General features: G+C 41.5%; 1 protein-coding gene across 1 annotated transcript in view; it reads left to right on the forward strand.

Moving 5' to 3' along the window:
- Positions 1–5241, forward strand: part of Nek1 (NIMA related kinase 1) — a 142188-nt gene extending 136947 nt beyond the window's left edge. The window contains exon 35 of the mRNA XM_031339901.1: positions 5223–5241. The gene's annotated coding sequence lies outside the window, so the exon portion shown is untranslated. The remainder of the gene's footprint in view (positions 1–5222) is intronic.
- Positions 5242–6043: the final 802 nt, after the last annotated feature.

Below are 6043 nucleotides of genomic sequence, written 5' to 3' on the forward strand. Positions count from 1 at the left end.
CTCCCAAGTGCTGGGATTAAAGGCGTGTGCCACCACCACCCTCTTTTTCTTTCTTTCTTTTTTAAGATTTATTTATTGTTACATGTAAGTACACTGTAGCTGTCTTCAGACACACCAGAAGAGGGCATCAGATGTCATTAGAGATGCTTGTGAGCCACCATGTGGTTGCTGGGATTTGAACTCAGGACGTTCGGAAGAGCAGTCAGTGCTCTTAACCGCTGAGTCATCTCACCAGCCACAACACCATTTCTAATAGCACCAAAAATTAGGAAATACTTAGCAACAAATTTGACAAACCATGTAAGGGCTGTATACTGGCAGTTATAAAATATTGTTCAGAGAACTTAGTATAAACTTGTTTGTGATTCAAATGATATAATATTGTTTACGAGGAAACAAAGACAAACATCTTTGGCTTAACAAATTTAAACTTTTAAAGGTACAAAATACAAAAGAAAAATAAGTATAACCTCATTAAAATTATATCCATATTTTCCCAAAGATTCTGTATCAAAAATGAAAAGTCCAGCTATAGCTAGATGCTTGCTAAATATGTATCTGACAAAGATACCATATATAGTGAAGAAGGAACATATAACTAAGATGACCAAATTTGAAAATGGGAAAAATAAGTCATCTACATTCAAAGACTGAGGAGAAACTCATGAAAAGGTTATTGTTCAATAATAGAGTTCGTTGGGAGCGAACTGCTCCAATGGCCCGTGTGCTGGCGGCTTAGTCTCCAGCCTGGCACACTTCTTCAGGTGGTGGAGGCTTTAGGAGGTTGGTCGTAGTAGACAGAGGTTAGATCAGAGATGGCATGCCCTTGAAGGAATTACTAAATTCTCTGTCCATTGCAAGGGCTTCCAGACTTCTTCAGTACATGCAGAGACTGTAGATAGTTCTGGACAGTATAATATAAAGATTATTTTTCTATTTGTATTTACCTATGATAAAATCTAACTGATAAATGTCTCAGTTACTTTCTGATTGCTGTGATAAAATACCACAGGGGGGAAAAAAAGCAACTTACAAAGCAGTTTATTTTGGCTTACAGTTCCAGAGGGACACAGTCCATCATAGCAGGTAAGGTATGGTGGCAGGAGGCTGGCTCATCACATTGCATGCACTCTCAGAAAGCCACACACATACAAGAAGGGTGAGCTACAAAACCTCAAAGCTCACCGTCTGTGACTCACTTCCTATAGCATGCACACCTCCTAAAGATTCCTCAACCTCCTCAGACAGCACCACTGACTAAGGATGTGATCAAACGCATGAGCCTGTGGCAGACATCTCACATTCAATAAATTAGCCTCATAAGAGATTAATGACACACCCTAATGACTAAAGTTATGAAAAAGTGCTCTCCTCCATGAGATAGTACTATACTCAGTACTCAATACTGTACTCTACTTTTTAATGACATGAAATGGTACGATATGCAGTTAAGTAGCTGAAGTAATATGGTGACACCATATCAGGCTGCCGCTGGATTTGTGACAGTGTTTCAGAAGGGTGACCTCTCTGCTTTTGGCAATCCTGGACCATGGAGCCATGATGTCAGTGACTGCACATCAGCAACAGATAATGGCTGTGGATCCTTAATCGTTGAGGTTTTGCCAAATGTCTTTGCAAGAACACTATAGGAGCAGCTCTCCCTTGACTTGGAAAAAGTCACTTCAGTGTCTGAAATGCTTCTGTGATCATACAGGAAACCAGTGCCACGTTCCATCCAGTGATCATGTTTCATGATTCTGCCTTTTAATGTCCGGGTTATTCAAAACAACTGTGAGATTTTCAGTAGCATCCACATTGCAGATACTGCTTCAGGTTCTCCAGTCTGTTCTTCCTCTAGAGAGGATGCACAAATTCTTCGGATTCCTCACTCACTGCCATTCGATGGCCTTTACTTTGTCCCCTCATCCTCTTCCTCCATCATGTGGTCAAATCCTTCTCCACCAACTTCTTCTATAGGAATGATTTTTCTAGCTTCCATCGATTCCCAGGATGCCCTTAAAAACTATTCATTCCCCAAGTTTTTCCATCAGATGCTTGGTTTCCAGTACTCATTCCCCTTCCATGCTTTGATAAAAGTTGTGCATGCAGAGTAGTCAAGCATTATGACTGCACTGTATTCTATCTGGAGTCTGCATCAAATGCTGATCTAATGGAATCAATGTGGGTGGCTGTGGCCTTGATCAAGATTCTGAAGCAATGAGGTGGCATTTGGAAGTAAAAGTATGACCTCCACTTGCCCCTCCTACACATAGCACCTGACCCAGCCAACCAGAATGAAGATAAGAGAGCACCAAGAGGGAACTGAGAATTACACAATTCAGCTCTACGCATGCATGCCACAAACTCACTCCAAGGGATTAGTTAGTGCCAGTGGCCATTTGGGGCAGACAAGCTGCCTTTGTGTAGTGGGCAGTTGCCTGTAGTATCATGCCTGCTGTTGTAATAGAACACCATAACAAACACCACTTAAAGGCAAAGAGGGTTTATTTTGGCTCATAGTTCTAGGGGTAGATATTGTCCATAACAACGGGGAAGGCACAGTGGCCAGATCATTTAGCCAACCCAATCAGTGCATCGGCCCTCTGGAATCAGAACAGTAAGTGGGGCTAGGCAATAAATCCTGAAATCCCACTCCCAGCGACATGCTCCCTCCTGCAAGGTTCCACCTTTTCAAGGGTCTAAACATAGCCTTTCCAAACAGTGGTACCAGCTAGAACCATGGGCTCAAACACACGAATGCGCCTATGAGGGGCATAGCACATTCAAACTATAATAGTAGCAGTTAATTCAGAGGCACAAAATTGGTCAAAGTACTAAGAATATATCACGGTTGAATGCTCATCCCTATAAAGGCTATCAGTATCACCTCTTCCAAGGCTGAGGGAGTATCTAGAAAGGGAGTAGAAAGAATGTAGGACCTGGAGTAAGGAGTGGAGTGTTGTAGAATACAGTCTTCTAGGCATTGCATGGCCATTGCACTCAAACTCACAGCAGCTCTGATAACTTGCACAAGACTCAGCCCATCAACACTCCATCATGAGCAGGGAGGGGCCCATTGAGTCCTGCTCTCTTGGAAGATCTATAGCCAGGACGTAATAGTTGCTGAAGAAAGATATATTTTCTTCAGCTGGGTAGCCACTGATAAGTTGTCTATGTTCCTGTAAATAATTCCATACACACACTTCTGTAAGCAAACCTAATTAAACTCATCTCTCTGCCTCTGTCTCTGTGTTTCTCTCTGTCTCTCTGTCTCTGTCTGTCTGTCTCTCTCTCTCTTCCTCTCTCTCTCTCTTTCTCTCTCTCTCTCTCTTTCTCTCTCTCTCTCTCTTTCTCTCTCTCTCTCTCTCTTTCTCTCTCTCTCTCTCTCTCTCTCTCTCTCTCTCACACACACACACACACACACACACACACACACCATGAAAGTAGGGGTACAGGGGTACTAGGAATTTGGGAAGAGATAGCAGCAATGGTGGGGCACAAGAAAAGAATGACTATGATCAAAGATACACATGTAGAAAATATGTATAATTAATATATGCTAATAAAATATATTCGAAAAAGTGTCACCCCACCATTTCCATAGCAAATATCTACAGGTTGGGAGGTACACTGTCCACCCATAATAGACTTCTAAATTTCAACTCCCAACTTCTGGATGAATCATTGGAACCACTCCATGAGCAAAACAGATGACACCCACACTTTCTGGATATGTTGCCAAAACAGAGAACTTTCTATCTTGTTTATAGATTAAGCATGGCTCTGTCACGTGCTCTGTAGCATCACCCATAGTATGGAAGTTAATCTGCACTTCCACAATTATTGGACCATTGCCACCTCTGTGTTTATGTGCATGTAGATTTTAATGGACATCATCCTCCCAAAACAGTCTTCTCACAGTTAAACCAATGTGAGGTTATATCCTCTCTCTTTTTTAACTCTGCTGAAATATGGTAGCAGCTTATTTGTCAGAAGATACAGCCTCTCCAGTTACTGGCAGGGAATGATGGTTAATGTTGCCAACCTCACAGGCTCTAGAGTCACCAAGGAGACAGCCTTGGGGGGATTTCCTGAGTAATTTACTAGATTAACTAATATGGAAAACTCAACTCTTTTTTTATTAGATATTTTCTTTATTTACATTTCAAATAATATCTCCTTTCCCAGTTTCCCCTCCAGAAAAAACAAAAACAAAAACAAACAACCTGTTCCCTCCCCACTCCCCCTGCTCACCAACCCACCCTCTCCTGCTTCCTGGTCCTGGCATTGCCCTGCACTGGGGCATAGAACCTTCACAGGACCAGAATACTGGATCCCCAGTTGGTAGTACTGCTTAGGAAAGATTAGGAAACATGGCCTTGTAAGAGGAGGTGTGGGCTTGGAGGTTTCAAAACCCATGCCATTCCCAGCTAACTGGCACTGCCCTGTGCTTGTCTCAGCATGTAAGATCTCAACCATTGCCATGTCTGCCTAGAAGCTCCCCCTGTTCCCTGTCAGATGGTTCACCCTCTGAACCTGTAAAGCCAATAAGCTCTCCCTTCTATTAGTTGCCTGGGTCATAGTAACAGAATAGAAAAGTGATTAAAACACTGAATAAAAAATAAGGAAGAAAGCAGGCTGAGCAGATGCTCTGCTTCCTGCCTGTGACTCAGCACCCGTCACTGCCTTTCTTTGCCTTCCATTCACTACCATGAAAGATGTGTACCTGCAAACTGTGGGCCAAATGAGCTCTTCCTTTCTTTTTATTCTTTTTATTGTGTGGAAATCTTTATAATATATTCTCCCCATTCCTACCTTATTTCTTTAGATTTCTTTTTTAAAAATTTTTATTTTTCTTTCATATATCTCATCCCAACTGCTTGCTTTCTTAACTTGCTTTGTTGTTTGGACACAGGAATGAGGTAGGTAACTAATACACAGTATAAAGCTATAATTTTTTTCCAGTTGTTTTCACACAAGACTAGACGACCTTGCTGGCTCTCTTTGAATTCGTGCACAATTGCACATCTATCTGGAAGTTCGTTCATAAGAACTTTCAAAATCTGTGGCTATTTTGAACTATGCAATACTATTATTAGCTATTGTCGCCTCATTGTGTTGTAGAAGGCTGAGATTTATTTCTCCTATGTAACTGTAATTTTGTGCCTATTAACCAATGTCTCCCCATCTCACCACCCACTTGTCTTTCCACTCTCTATCAGTTTTAATATTCTTCAGCCCAGGGCTGGCGAGATGGCTCAGCGGGTAAAAGCACTGACTGCTCTTCCAAAGGTCCTGAGTTCGGATCCCAGCAACCACATGGTGGCTCACAACCACCCGTAATGAGATCAGACGCCCTCTTCTGGTGTGTCTGAAGACAGCTACTGTGTACTTACATATAATAAATAAATAAATCTTTAAAAAAATATATATATTCTTCAGCCCAAACGTGTGTCAAATTTTGTACAACTGTCCCTTGTAGGGAGATAGTTTCTATCTCTCATTTCGAGGTATCCCTTGTTTTAGCAAGTCTTTGTATCAGCTAATGCTGGAACAAAGCAGTACCATCCGTAAAAGCATGCTTTCTGTTCAGGCTCTTCACTCAAAAGTTTAATGCCTTTTGCATCGTAACCAACCACTTAGCTTACAAGCACTGTGGCCATAATATTGGTGACTGAGTTCACTTGTCTAGCATGTGTGAGGCACTAGGTTCAGGAATCAATACCGTAAAATTAATTCAAGGAAGCTCTTCCTGGCTTCTCTTTGCATAATCAAATTCTGTACTCTTGTGGGACAATTATAAAAGTAATTGTAAATACAAGCATTTCAGTACAGTGACAGTCAGTTTGATAGCCTAGACAACTACCAAGTGACTAATGGACAGGTAGCATATAGAGAGTGCATACAGAAGACCAAAGGATGAGTCACATCCTAGGAAGGACAAAGTGGGACGTACTAGGTTTTGTCATGCTGCTCAGAACGACATGAAATTTTAAACAGTATTTATTTTTGAATTTTCTGTGTAGTATTTTCATGACTTGGC

The sequence above is a fragment of the Mastomys coucha genome, unplaced genomic scaffold (assembly GCF_008632895.1).
Source record: "Mastomys coucha isolate ucsf_1 unplaced genomic scaffold, UCSF_Mcou_1 pScaffold22, whole genome shotgun sequence".
Classification (NCBI taxonomy): domain Eukaryota; kingdom Metazoa; phylum Chordata; class Mammalia; order Rodentia; family Muridae; genus Mastomys; species Mastomys coucha.